General features: G+C 38.4%; 1 protein-coding gene across 1 annotated transcript in view; it reads left to right on the top strand.

The window, feature by feature from the left end:
• Positions 1-15,916, top strand: part of LRMDA (leucine rich melanocyte differentiation associated) — a 1,282,853-nt gene that overhangs the window by 697,991 nt on the left and 568,946 nt on the right. The window lies entirely within an intron of this gene.

The raw sequence follows: 15,916 nt of genomic DNA, 5'->3' as shown, positions 1-15,916 counted from the left end.
TGAAAGGATCGCAATTGTATAAAAATTAAATACCATACACAGAGTTATACAAAGTAATATCAAGAGAAAAAGGGCTGACAAATGGAAGATTAGAAAATATCTAAGCGATGGCACCAGATCTGTGCTTCGGAAGAAACTCTAGATTCCAAGAGATCAAGGTGGAGGAAGAAAGGAGAAAGTGATGGATAAAGGAAGAGAAGAAAAAAAAAGTTTTGGAATAGGAATTCCTTCATTAAACAAAATTTCCAAGAGAACATTCCCATGTCAGGATAGTCCTTATAGCGCTTCTGACCCCAGATTACTTTCAATTTTAGCTGTTTCATTGACCTGGACTTTGATTTTGAAGCCAGCTTAGTTGCTTAGCTATAGAATAAGGGAGATAAAAAATATGGCAATTTAACTTTTCATCTTATTCACTTGAAAATCTTGGATGAAGGTATAGATATGACTTGTCACATAAAGTTTGACAGAGGGAAGAGGCTTACGTGTAGGAGAAAACATATGAGCCCAATGTAGAGGCCAGGGCTCTAGATTCAATTAGGTTTCTAAATTCTACTACTATTTGTCTGAGTATGGCAAGATATTGCCCTTTCTAAGCTTCAGTTTCCTCACTTGTAAAATGGGAATAGTGGTGTGCTGTCTATTTCCCCTTCTATTGGAAAGATAAAATTAAATTTCATCAATTCATTCATATTTATACACACATACATATGAACATATATGCACACACATACATACAAACACATACATATATTGTGCACACATACAGAAATATTTATGTATACATATATATGTATTTTCACACAGTATACCTCTATATACACAATGCATATATAAATATAGGTATTCACACATATATGTCTCTATTCATGCATGTAAACACACACTTAAAGTTGTTACATGAAATTTATAATTATATAAGCATTAATATTACATACATATATGTGGTATATTATAAATTTATATTCATATAGGTATATCATAAAAGAACTATATATACATATATACACATACACGTACAAATATAACACTTTGCAATATACACACACAGATGATGTGATAGGGGGATGTGAAAGTCCCCATGTGGATTCCTTTAGGCATCTTGTCAGAGTGCCTGATGAATTTGACATCTGTAAACACCTCCTGACATATTATAAAATAGTGCCAAAGGAGAGTTGCCCTCAAACAGCTGCCCAGTAATATCAAAGACACAATTAAAATATCCCTCTGCCAGCACAGGGGATAGGGAGTGGACCTATGATTTTATTGGCATAGGGCATTCCCTCAGAAGAGGAAATTTCTCTACTAGTATAGCTTTGTGATTTTTAATCTTAGAAGGTAGCTTAAGGTACTGAGAGGTTGAGTAATTTTCTCAAAATTATATAGGGTGATTTGACCAACACCTAACAACTTATACCAAGATAAGGTCAAAATGGGTTGATGATTTAGACATACAGAGTGATGTTATGAGAAGATTAAAAAAATAAAGGATAGTCTACCTCTCAAGTCATTAGGGAAGGAAGGAATTTATGATCAAAGAAGAACTAGAGTATATTATGAAATGCAAAATAGATCATTTTGATTATGTTAAGTTAAAAAGTTTTGTACAAACAAAACCAATGCAAACAAGATTACAACTAAAGCAGAAAACTGGGAAAAAAATTTACATCCAAGGACTCTGATAAAAGTCTCATTCTTAAGAATACAAATGATTCTCCATTGGGTAAGTGGTCAGAGAATATGAACAGACAGTGTTCAGATGAAGAAATTAAAACCATTTCTAGTCATATGAAAAAATGATATAAATCACTATTGATCAGAGAAATGCAAATTAAGATTAGTCTGAGGTACCACTACACACCTCTCAAATTGGCTAAAATGACAGGAAAAGATAGTGATAACACTGAAGGGGATGTTGGAAAAACTGGACATTAATACATTGTTGGTAAAATTGTGAACTGATCTAATAATTCTAGAGAACAATATAGAACCATGCCCTAAGGGCTATCAAATCATTCATACCCTTTGATCCAGTAGTTCTCTACTAGGCCTGTATCACAAAGAGATCATAAAAAAGGGAAAAAGACCCACGTGTGGAAAAATGTTTGTGGCAACTCTTTTTGTAGTGGGAAGAAACTGGAAACTGAATGGATGCCCATCAGTTGGGGAATGGCTAAATAAGGTATGGTATATGAATGTTATGGGATATTATTGTTCTGTAAGAAATGATGAGCAAGATGATTTCAGAGAAACCTGGAAAGACTTATGTGAACTGATGGTGAGTGCAGTGAGCAGAACCAGGAGAACATTGTGCACAGCAACAGCAGGATTATATGAAGATCAATTCTGTTGCACAGCTTTTTTCAACAATGAGGTGATTCAGGCCAGTTTCTTGTGATGGACAGAGACATCTGTACCCAGAGAGAGGACTGTGGGAACTGAGTGTGGATCATAACATAGTATTTCACATTTTTGTTGTTGTTGGCTTTCTTTTTGTTTTCTTTCTCATATTTTCTCTTTTTGATCTGATTTTTCTTGTGCACCATGATAATTGTGAAAATATGTATAGAAGAATTGCACATGTTTAACATTGGATTACTTGCTAGAGGGTGGGGGAAAGAGAGGGAAAAAAGTTTGAAACACAAGGTTTTGCAAGGGCAAATGTTGAAAAGTACCTTTGCGTAAATTTTGAAAATAAAAAGCTATTATTGAAAAAAATAAAAAAGAAGAATTACAATTTTTAAAAAATCACATAGCCAGTCCATGTCAGAGATACATCTTGATTTTATGTTTTCCTTGTCTTGATGCTGGTTCTCTAAATCCATGACTCCATAAAGTCTCTTTTCCTCTCCCTCCCCCTTTTCCTTCCTCCCTCTTTCCCTTCCTCTCTCTTGTTCTCACTTGTTCTTGCTCACTTTCTCACTTGCCCACACATATGTACATACACACAACACATATGCATATTTACATGTATGTACACACATATACATATTCATATGTATGTACAGATGCATACCCTGTCCCAAAAGTTTTAGTGTACTTTTAAGCTATTAAAACTTAAAATTATATTAAGACTTTTATAGATACCTTATGTTTTTGGTGGGTATGTAAATCAAATATTTACTAATAATGAATCATAATTTTGTGACCCCATGTAGGGTCGTGACCTACCATTTAAGAAATATTGATATAGAGTACTTTTAAGGCACAGTAGATAGTTTTTTTTGTTTTGTTTTTTCTGAAGCACAATATATATGAAAAACAAAAGATAGGGCATTTAAATTTGCAGCAGAGTATGGAAAATCTTGAATGTCAAGTTAAGAAATTTATCATTTATTCAATCAAGTGACCAAATGGACAAGTTTATGGTCAATGAGGATCAGATCCTGTAGTAAAAAAGGCTTCCTGGAAGAGGTGAGATTTAACTTGAGTTTGTAGGATGAATAGATTCCTAAAGAAAAGGAGAGGGGAGGCCAAGGAAAGGAAATAAAAGACCAGGCAGGTCATAGACCTAACCTGGATACTTGGAAGCAGGGCTAGAAATACAATTTGGTGCTTGGATTTGAGGGGCTAGATCATGGTATGGAGAAAAGGGATCTGGGTCAAGGCTGCTGAGAAAGTTAGCTCTGTCAAAAGCTTCAGTCATATTCTTACTTATAGGCAACCCCTAGTGATCCCAAGTCATTAATCGAACTGGAGGGCCGTCCTGACCCTAGCTCCCTCCCTTTGAAGTGTGCTGTCCTCTGTAGCATGAGGAAATAATTTTCTGCCTGATTCAATGAGCCATCAGTAGAGCCAGCAGACCTAATGACATGTGAGAATATTAACCTCCTACCACGAAAAGCTGTGAATCTTGAGCGGCAGTCTATAATTCACCCTGTACTCCTGAGCCATACCTCCCTGGCTTCCTCTCTCACTCACTTTCTCACTTAGAGAGAAAGACAAGGAGGAGGAGGAGAAGGAGGAAGAGGAGAAAGTGGAAAAGAGAAAGAGACAGAGAGAGAGAGACAGAGAGATAGAGACAGAGACAGACAAAGGTAGAGATACAGAGACAGACAGAGACAGACACACACATATAGAACTGCTTATAAAGTTTTATTTTTCTCCAATAACTTCCGCTTTCCTGAGCTGTTTAGTAAGTAGCTACTTTTATCCTTATTGAAAATTCAAACCCAAAGGATGAAAAATGGAAGGGGGAGGGGAAATCTCCATCTTTTATGTAATCATTTCTATTAAAATAGGGGATAAATTTTAATTAAGATTTTGGTTCTTTGGATACTTGGCCAACCAGAGTTCTTTTGTAAGTCCATATTTATCGAAGGGGAAAACAAGGCATTTGGAACACTGATAACATAGTTCTTAAAGTCATGGCAAGCTAGAAATGAAAAGGTCTTTAGAGACCATCTGGACCACCCTTTTCATTCTATTGGTAAATGAGTCCAAGAATGATCTTGTCCAAGGTCACATAACTTATTTTCATGTAGGATTAGATTTAGGACTCTTCCCATTTTCTTCTGTTTAAATAGCTGCTAACAGGAAAAAAAAAATGTGAAGATGTTACACAGAGGAGATCTTGTTGGCTTGATTGGGGTCAAGTGACATACTCTAAATGGTGCTGAGATAATAGCTAGCAAGTCAGGGAGAGTAGAAAAAAGTGGAGGCATATCTGAAATGGCAGCCATTCTGGAGAGGGAAAGATCTCTTGGATTGGACAACTAAGGGGATCTGGCAGGTCACTGGGTTGAGGACCTTCATCAGTTTGTTTTGGGATTAGTATGGAGGACTATAGCTGTTCATAATAATTTCCAGTAATCTCAACACTATCTGCCCCTTTTGACCTTTGCCTTGGGGGACAAAAGCATTGCCCAGAATGCAAACCATGCTTGACCTCTTCTAATTTGGGTACATTTGCTCAATCATGAATGAATGATATAATCCAGCCTGGAGTTGTTCATTAGCCAGTCATCTTGACCTCTCCAAGGTACTAGCTTCTCCTCCATCCCACCTTCATTCTTTTTAATATTAAGTTTATTAAAACTACTCACACTGAACTTTCTTCTGGCCAGAGCTTTGCAGGCCCATTCATTATGACTCCTTATCTTGGCAGGCAATCTGAATGGTTAAGTCTGCTGGGCCATTATGCACATATGAAGCCCATCACTTTTCCACCAATGGCTAATTCATCAAACATTTATCTTTTGCCCTCTGAGCAGCATGTCAATTTGCTTGTCACTCCCTAGCTTGGGTTGTTGTGAAAGATGAAAAGGAAGGAAAAAAATAATAAATGCCCCATGCCTCTATTCCCTCCTCCTCCTTCATCCTGTTGTCAAAATCATTAGCTTTCCTTTTGCTGGCCCGTGCTGTTTCTTCGTCTTCTTCTTCTTCTTCTTTTTTTTTTTTTTTTTTTTTTTTGATAAAAAGTAGGGTTTGGAAGCTACAGTCCCATCTAAGTTTTAGCCAAGTGACAGGATGATTTGGGATCTGGTTAAAATTTGATTCAATTCAGCAATGCTTTCTGATTAAATATTTCCACATTCTCCCAAGATTCTAGAATGTTAAAGGTAAAAAGGGCCCTAGAAATAAGCTCCTTCAAGCACTTCATTTTCCAAAAAGCTAGGACCTAAGAGGAGAAACATTTTGCCCAATATGGCTCCGTTGGCGATGGTAGAACCAAAGTTCTCTCATCTCCTTGTCAAGATGATTCTATTTCTTAGCACTGGTAAATGATGAAAATTAAATACAAGTTTTCCCTTGACTACTTTGTTTTTGCTTTATAACATTTAATTATTTGAAAATGAAAAATATGAAGGATTTTATTAAAAGGAATCAATTAGACCCAGCATTGGACCACACTGTGTTTCCATTTCAACAAGGTAGGATTCAGACAGGACATAGTGGGTTATGGAAGGGAGGGCAGGAATAAACAAAATTGTGGATTTTGAGGTTTGGATAGCAGAGATTCAGGGTTGGTTTGGAGAGGAGAAAATGGCCTAAGAGCATCTTTGGCATTGACCCCATCTCGAAGGTCTTTTACTGTGGGAGATGTAAAGCTACCTTGTAGTGTGAGACAGAGAGTATGTTTTTGTCTTCTTCGGTTGACTGGGATCTTGAGGAACCAGCTGGCCGGCACTGTCTGCTGGCTTTCCTGGCTCCAGCTTCCCTTTCCAGGTGGTTTCTAGTCTCTTCTACAAGGTCTAGCCCTGGGGTAAGGTCTTAATCAGCTCACCTCTAGACTGGCAGGGCCATGCGGCTTGGTCATATAAATAGCCCCTTTTCTTGTAGGGCTGTGGTGAATAAATGCTGCCTGTTGATTTTTTTAAAAAATTTCTTTTATGTAGAATAATGACAGGTCACTACAGATGAAAGACTTTTATTTCAGGTAAATAGTTCACATTGTGAAAAGTAGTATTTTTGGTCCAATGTGTATTTGCCCAATAACTGTTAGAACTTTAATCTGGATTCCAACCCAGTGATGCTCACATATGCTCCATCAATTGCATGCTATCCTTTACATCTTCCCTGGGGGAAATATCTTTTATATACAGAAAATCTTTGTCTCCCCTAGAGTGGGTGGAGGAAACTCCATTTTGAGTCCTTTACCAACTAGCTGACTCTTTAGGTTATTAAAAACAACAATAATAACAAGATTCTGGGTTGTCATGAATTCTACCCATCTATCCACCTATGCATAGGTGTATTTAAAAAATAATACAAATCAAAATAACTCAGAAACGTATTCAAAGCTAAGGTAGAGGATCCTGTCACCTGTTTTTTGTATCTATATTCATCTGAGCATCTTCTCTTATGGCTGGCTCTGAAGGTGGAAGGAACATAAAGTGGCAGTAAGATCATGTATGTAAAGGGTTGGTAAACTTTAAAGTGCTATAAACGATAATTGAGCGTGAAATGTCTATACCCACTGCCACTTTTATGCAGTAAAATGTAACATTCTTGAGGACAGGGATTATTTTGTCCTTTATTTGTATCCACTAGTGGAATAGCAGAGAGTAGGTATTAAGTAATTGCCTGTTGATTTGAATTGCATTAAATATATATGGCATGGCCAACACTAATAATAATAATAAAAAAAGGGATCTTGTTATGAGTTCAATAATTTAATTCTGAAAATTTTATTAAATATTTATTGTGTGCAAGGCACTGCACTAGATGTTAGGAATTGAGAAAGTCTTAGAGACGAAGTTTCTGGGTAATTAACAGTCATTTTATTAACAGGGCTAGATTTTTAGTAATCAACAAATTGATGGTCATTGGTTTCTCTTAAACAAAAACAAAATCATGGAGATCTCTGGATGCTTAAATACCTTTGGTACATTTTGGTACCCCGATCTGTGAAAATCAACCATGAAAGGTAAACAATTAGTGAGGGGGTACACATATTTATGAGGAAATAGGTTAAACATCTTCTGCTCCTCCTGCTGAGAATATAACTTGATCGTGAGACTCAGCTGCCTCCAACAATCTAGACGAAGGAATTCAGTTCTTCCCAGATATTCTGGTTGTTTTCTCCTTCATAAGCTGAATTACCCTAAACTCCAATGGAGGAGTGCAAGGATATGGTCTTAGTGTATTATGCTTCAGTGCACCTAGATCAAATTCTAGTTATTCTATAACCAAAAATAAAGTCTCCTAGCTGGTGGGTCTGCCCAAGATTGAAAAGCATGTACTTGGAGGATCTGGTCAGTCTCATCTCTCAACCTTGTCCTTTAGAGACTGGCTAAATGGCAAAGAGAGACTGGTTCCTGAATTAGGAAATAAAGGGAAAACCTAACTCTTAATGGTAATGTAATGGTTACAAATAGGATAAAAAAATAAAAATTTCTCTTGGGTTACAAAGATGGCCATGAAATAGTCTTTGCTCTCAAGGAACTTACTTCTAGTTGTCATAAAAGTGAGTATGCTATATCTATTCTGCTTTTGTTCAAGTAGTTATTCTCTCTCCAGATTTCTTGCAGCATTTATAATCTATACCACTGTTCTGTGTTGCTTCATGTGTTTTAATTTACCTTCCCACTTAGATTATAGACTCATTGAGGGCAGGTCTATATTTCTCTCTTTTTTGCAAGCACGGACTTGTAGTTGGAATTGAAGAAATAATATCAATTGATTGCTTTGAGAACTGGTACAGTTGGAATGGAAATAAATTATCTCACTTGCCTGGAATGTACTCTTTTCCCCTACCTGCCTTCTAGAATCCTTAGATCAAGACTTAATTCAAGCATCACCTCCAATGAGAAACCTCTCCCTTGCCCTGGCTCTTAAAATTACCTTGTATTTACTCATTTGCATTCGTGTTTTATGCTTCAGTAGATTATTCATTCCTTGAAGGTACAGATTCTTTTCTTTTCATTTGGCCTTGTATTTTATATCACCTAGCTCAAATCTTTGTACTTAACACAATAACCAATACATAGTAGGCACTATATAAATACATTTCCCCTGATCCCTTCCCTTCCCTCAAAATACTCAAACAAGCAATCTGTCCACAAGCATGTATTAAGCACCAACTGTGTGCTCAGGTACTTCTTGGATACAAAGACAGAAATGTAACAATCTCTCCCCTAAAGAACTTAGATCAAACAGGGCAAATAACAAGGAAATATACAAATACACACAAAGTAAATGAAAGGTGATTGGGGGAAGCATCTGAGAACATCAGGAAAGATCTCATATAAAAGGTAGTTTGGGCTCAGAACTGAAGAAAGCTAACAATTCTAAAAGGCAAAGGGAAGAAAGGAACTAATTCCAAGCAAGGGGAACAGCCTGTACAAAGATAGGAAAAAAAGAAATGGAATGCCATATATGAGAGACAGCAAGAAGCCCATCTTGGTTGGAGCACAGAATGTGGAAAGGGCAGCACTATATATATAATAAGGTTGGAAAAGTAGAATGTAGCCAGATTGTGAAGGGCTCTAAATGCCAAACAGAGGCATTTATATTTGATCCTAGCAGTAATTGGAAGCCACTAAAGTTTCATAAGCAGGGAAGTGACATCAGCAGAAGATAGAGTTGGTTTTTTTTTTTCTTTTTGGTATTGTGCTTTCTTAAGGTACTTTTCCTGATTCAGTCAATATTGTTCAGGGATAAAGAGATCAACGTTTGACTAACATTGAGTTTGAGTCTCTTGTATTTGTGTGTTGATGGTGGGATTTACCAACTGTTCTACTTAGAGTTCTTCCCCTCTATGCCTCTTTTGTGCTTATCACAGTGGCAACACTAAGGTAACATAAGTATAAACCATGGTCCTTGACCTTTGGGAACTTTCATCAGAATTGAGAAGCAGATACATCATCCCCCTCTCCAATAAAAGGCATAGATTAAGTTTCTGCTAGCTGTCATTATTTTCAAGCAATTCAACATTTATCAAACACCAATGCCTAAAGATTTGAGTTAGGTGATATAAAATACAAGGCCAAAATGCAAAGAAAAGAATCTGTTCCTTCAAGGAATGAATAATCTACTGAAGGATAAAACATGTATGCAAATGAGTAAATACATGGTGATTTTAAGAGCCAGGGTAAGGGAGAGGTTTTCCATTGGAGGTGGTACCTGAATTAAGTCTTTATCTAAGGATTCTATAAGGCAGGTAGGGAAAAAGAGTACATTCCAGGCAAGTGGAATATATATTATTTCCATTCCAACTGTGAGGTATGATTTGTAGACACACACACACACATATACATATATATATATATATATATATATATATATTATATGTATATATAAAACTCTTAGCAATTACTATCATTATTACTTTTAATATGATTCTTACTTTAATATTAATGTGACTATTACTTTATTGAACATTAGCCTGGTCATCTGTTAGTTCTTACTCATATTACATGGCTGTCAAATCTATTTTATGCTATTTCTTGGTCACAATTCAATTCAATAAACAAGAGTAAGTCATTATTGTGAATAACCTGAAGCTTACTCAGACCACCATATGTCTTTGCACTGTAACCTTGATGTTACTTGAAATTCTGATTCTTCTGACATTGTGATAGCATATGATTTGTAGACATATAATATCATGAAGAGAATTGGTAAAGGATAATTTTGTGGTAGCATATACCTTAGGATCATGAAAAAGGGTAATAGAATTTACAAAATATTATCTAGTTTGGCCTATTCTTATTCAATTTAGATTTAGCTATTTATCCAAATGAAGGACCTACCCAAGGTATATATGGGGTACAGTTAAGAAACAATGATGATGGGTCAGCAAAGACTATTTCAGGTCCCAGTTCTATTTCAGGCTCTGTGATTCAGTAGGTATGTGATCTTCAGACAAGTAACAAACTCGAATGGCCTTAGTTTCCTCATCCATAAAAATTAAGGAGTCGAACTAGATGTTTGTCCCTAAGACCTCTTCTCTGAAATCTTAGATTTTATCATTCTGTGAACATGGTGGTGATACAGCACAGAATATCGAGTAGAGGACTAGCCTTGATCTAGAAGTCTCATCAGTGGAGAGAATTTTCCATACTAATGAAAGCATAAATCTGGAACAAGAGGGAAAAAATGAATATGTATATAGATCTGAAATTTAGTCTAGATAGATGGAAAGCTTTTATAATAATCTAGAATTCCCATTTTACATAGACAAATCCTGATTTTTTTTTTTAGAAAACATTAAATAAACAATGTTTCAACGTTGTTACAATGGAGATCCAAGGTCATGTCAAGAAATAGTGTTTGATGTGCAGGAATGCTGAAGCACAGCTCTTTTTGGAGGGCAAGAGGGAAATTTCCTTACTCCCAAATGAGATGGGGTTAGTTGTCTTGGAAAATTTTTTGAGGCAACTTTCCATAAGTTGGTTCTTCTATGAGGATATAACATATCTATGTCAGTGATATCTGAGTGAGGATATTTCTTCATTCTGTACTTTTCAGAGATTTCCGTAAGGGCACTATTTCCTTCCTGATCACAACCTGCCCACTCTCCCCTGAGAGGCTTCTATATATTAGGTCCTGTGGTAGGCAGTAAGGGCTGCAAAGAGGAATTAGATGAGGTCCTTGCTGTCAGGGAACTTACTCTCTCATAGGGCAAAAAAGAAATGGGTAATAAAAATCTGAAGAGCAGAAAGTATCAGAAGGAAGCGATCTGAAGTGTTTGAGGCTGTGAAGAGGCTAAAAAAGATGAAGAGAGAAAAAAAAATTACATTCATCAATTAAAAAATCACTGATAACCTTGGAGAGGGCAAGTTTAGTGGAATATTTTGTCTCACTTTCTTTATCCATAAAATAGATATGATAAGGCCAGCCCTATTTTCTTTAATTAGGGATTCTGAAAATCAGGGGACAATATATATATATATATATATATATATATATATATAATCACAAAACCTATAAACTGTAAAGCTCTAAGTAGAAAGTGTTAATTGTTATTATCAATTGTCTTAAAAATGCTTTTGTAAACTGTAAAGATATAATAATGATCATATCTAACATTTTTATAGTGCCCTATTTATGAGCTGGTCACACTGTTAGTTGTTCTTTACAATAATTACTTCATTTTCTAAATTTATTCATTTATAATATTTGTTAAAAAATTTCTTGAGTTCCAAATTCTCCAGCCCTTCTCTCATCTATCAAAGAGGATATCAATGTCAATTATATACATGAAAATATTCAAAACATATTTCTATATTAGCCAGGTTGCAAAACAAAGCAAGAAAAATAAATTGAAAAAAGAAATCTTCCATTTGCATTCAGAGTGGATCAGTTTTCTCTCTGGAGGTAGATAGCATGTTTCATCATGAGTTCTTTGGAATTGTCTTCAATAAAGAGTTATTGCTTTATTTTATCCTCACTACAACCCTGGAATGTAGGTGCTATTCGTATCCCCACTTTACAGATGAGAAAACAGATGAGAAATCAGAGGTTAATTGTCTTGCCTAGGGTTACACACTTAGGAACTGAGGCTGGATTTGAACTCAAATCTTCCTTAACCACAGCCCAGTGTGCCACCTAAATAAATATAAGGTAGTGTTAACTGGGAATATAGAAGCAGTGGGGGAGTGTTGGAGGACTGAACTTTATATTCCAAGAAAGGTTCAGAGAGAAGAGCGACCAGCATGGTCTCCTTCCCTTAATGTTTCTATGACTTCCTGGCTTTCTTGAGATTTTTATTTAGTTAAAAAGTATAGCATGTTTTTTTCTTTTGCTGCACATTTTTTCCCGTTTCCTGTAGCATGGATGGACTCGTCTTCCTTTAACTTGATGCTCCGGTTGTCTGTGCACAGACCAGGTTCAGGACAGACCCAAAGCCTGCCTTCCTGGCATGGAGCAGCTAGCTGTCCCTTCTTCTTGCCTCCTCCCTGCGAATGGCAAACAAACAGAAATGGCGCCAGTTTTTGTTGGCTGACTCTGGGCAAGAGGTCAAATTCTTCCCAGAAAAGACCTTTTAGGAGATGATTTGTTGTTTCAGAACCAGGGAACCACGGGGTGGTTGAGTTTCCCTGCTTCCCCCCCCCCCCCCGAGGCAGCCAGCCTTGTCTGGTCTTGGTGTTCCCAGTCAAAGTAAACCCAAGGAGGCTGGGGGCATGGAGGGAGGCCCATACAACAAGCTCAGCGTCGTTGCTCATCACCTTCCTTAAAACCCTCACAGAAGACGGTGGCTATCAGCTCCTTCCTACCCTTCACTCTTGTGGAGTGGAGATTTGGGGGGGAGTAGCAAGTCAGCCCAGCTGATGGGGGACCAGAGATGGGCAAGAAACGGTCATATCCCTGCTCCTTGCAGGGGAAATGGTCTCCTGGTGCCTGCTCCATGGCTGGCTTGCCTCCTCTCTGCAAGCAAGTCTGTTGTCTGTTTAGTGTCTCTGTTTTTGTAAGCTAATGAGGGCAAAGTGTGAGCCACAGGCAATGATGCTGTGATATTAGCTGTGACAGGGAGCTTGATCATAATTATCTTAACGAGGATAGGGTTAATTACAGTGGAAACTTAAAAGTTCTCTCTGTTTGAATCAGCTGGAGCCGAATGCCTTGTGATGTTTTTTGTCATTCTGATGTGACTTTGGAAATCGCAGTGGAAGTCTCCTGGTAGCAGTTGGGGCTCCTGTGGGAGCCAAGCTGGAGCCCTGTGACGAGGTAACCGAGATGGTACCTGTGGGTGAGATAATGGGCAGCTTTTGTGTCATTAGAGTGAGGAAGAAAGCAACTTGCCCGCGTACCTCAGCCGTGTTTATTAGATTTCCAGAACAGCGCTACCTGCTTGCCACTGGGCCTTTCCATTCCAAGTGGCGAACGAACGGGCTGGCTTTGATTTCGTGCCTGGGAGACCCCCACCACAGAGGGCTGGACTTCACTGTCACGGTGATGAGCTCGAGCCCCCATGCCCAGAAGGAGGGTTAGGTCTTTCCCCACCATCATTCCACATAGAGAGGTACCTTCCTCCCCCCATCCATGACTTTATGTATTTCTTTCTCACTTTAGACCAAGCAAAAATCAAAAAGCATCAATCTCTTAAAGCAGCAAGTACTTTATTAAATATCATCAGTGGTTTATGTGGTATGCATTTTGACCTTAAGAACACTGACAGCTGAGAATTATTTGGGGGGGGGGAATAATATTTTTTTTTATCATCTGTCCTTCAGCTACCGTCAGAGAAATTCTACATACATAGAAGTATATGTGTATAGTGCTACATATATACAGATGTATGCATTGCTATATATACATATGCATGTATATAAATGTAACCTTGAAGTATTTTCTTTTCTATTTTTTTCATCTCCAAATGCAGCTATCACATAATGGTATATTAACCCCAAAGACCAAAACCAGACTAGGGGACCTCCAAGGCGTCTTCCTTCCCCTTTCCCTCCCAGGACCCACAGGCTTGCTGAAATTTGTTAATTTTCTCTCTCTGCTCCATTCAGGCTGCAACAATCTTGTCTTCCCCTCTCTGCCCCCCCTTCCCCTGCTTGCCTCCTCCTGCCTCCCCTGCCCCCAGTCCCCAGGCTCGGAATTTAGCTGATTAAATCACTAAGCTTGAACTGCGCTGATGACATGAAAACAACAATTAATAAGCAACCCCCCGTGTAACACAGCTCCCTTTTAACTGAGCAGCTAATAACATTACATGGCAAAAAAGCTCCAAACCAGACAGGTGTAAAGGGATTTGAGTCCAATTTTCCCAACCCTTCTCGGAAAACCCTCGCCACTATTGTGCTTCTCCTGCCTGGGCTCTGGGGAGATAATGGCTGTTTCACCAGGCAACTCCCTCTAGTGTTCTTGAGGCTTTGTCCCTCTCCATGCTATGTCATCTTGTTTTATGCTCCCCTGCAGCACTTTGGGGTCCAGCTTTCATCTCCTTGCCAGTTGCCGATTCTCATGATAAGAGTATTATATTTGCATAACATAACTCAGGGACAATGTGTATTTTGCCGCTGACAGTGACCAGAGCACCACTGATGTTTCTGCACAAAGGACTTATTAGCGTCCCATAAGGCTCGGTGGCGCTGACAGGGAGGTGGCCTGAACTCCCCTTGGCCAGCAGAGGCCTGATGCTGAAAAGTAAGCGTCAGAGATTATCCCTTATTAACCACTGATGGAGAGAGCCAGCAGGACCCAAGGGAGTACCGGATCAAGGTTCTCTGGGGGAGGTCGGCCCAGCCTGGTCCAGCCTGGACCATTCTGATGAATTTGCTTGGGAAAAGGGGTGAGAGAACAAGAGTAGCAGGCCTGCAAGGGTCTGAAACTTCCCTTGGCTAGCATTTTCCAAGTTTTGATTTTCCCTTTCTAGACAAGGAACAATACAAGCTTTGATTGTGGGGAACCTGGGAGTAAATGACATAGGGACTGGCATTCTGGGCAAAAGCTACTGTGGCATAATTGACCAAGAATTAAAAGGTAGTTCCCACATTGTCTAGTCTAACTCCCTCCTTTTAGAGATGAAGAAAAGGAAACCCAAAAAGTCCCATAAGGAATAAAGTATTAGGGTCATTTTCCAGGTGAGGAAAGTAGATCAACTTTCTCATTTTTACAGATTAGGAAACTGAGGTAAGGAGAGCCATGATCTAAACCTAGCTCACCTAACTATAGTCTGCTCTCTTTCCACCTGAACAACCATCAGTTTGGGGGGCATATCTGCCTGCTGTAAGCCCTAGGGACTTTGTGGGTATTAATTACTACCTGACAACTTGTTTGAAATCTTGGATTCTGGGTTTTGGTAGTGTTTCTAGCCTAGGGTCCTCATCTGTAAATAGGGAAATGCCCTCTGCAAAAAGGTACATGTGTGTTCATATGGGAAAACCTCCTTAGTGTAAGCGACCTCAGAAAATGACTAAATAGTACAGACTGCATCTGCCTTATTCATCACATTTTATAAAACAGCCAGGAGATACAATGATAATCTTCCCTCTGGTCCACATAGTGCATCAGCTGTCAGGCTGTGCAATCTCAGCATATCTCTAGGAGTCTGGTAGGTGAATGAGCTGTGAATATGGGTCTGTGTGTAAGCTCCCTATGTCAGGCAGCCTTCTTTGATTAATGTATGTGTGTGTGTGTGTGTGTGCGTGCGCACATGCAGCAGCACCCTCCCCTTCTCCCCCCATATCAATCCCCATCTAAACCAGGGAAATTAAGAGTTCACTTTCAACTCTTAGTGTGAGAGCTTATTCCCTTTCTGATTTGGTTTTCTGAACTGGCTGATAATTCCCACAGATGTTTTTTGTTTTTACAATTTTGTTTATTTACAACTTCAAGAGCCACATTTTGGGGTTCTGAACTTCTTTTTTTTTTTTTTTTTTGTGAGAGAGAGAGACACAGAGAGAGAAATCTGCTTCCTATTAATTGAAACTCCAGCTGACACCAGGAAAGGCCACTCACTTTAAAGAGTTTCACCCCTACTTCCCCTCCCCAATATCCCTTCATTTCCCATTCCTACCCC

Source organism: Sarcophilus harrisii, chromosome 2 (assembly GCF_902635505.1).
Source record: "Sarcophilus harrisii chromosome 2, mSarHar1.11, whole genome shotgun sequence".
NCBI lineage: Eukaryota > Metazoa > Chordata > Mammalia > Dasyuromorphia > Dasyuridae > Sarcophilus > Sarcophilus harrisii.
This window is presented reverse-complemented; position numbering and strand designations above follow the sequence as displayed.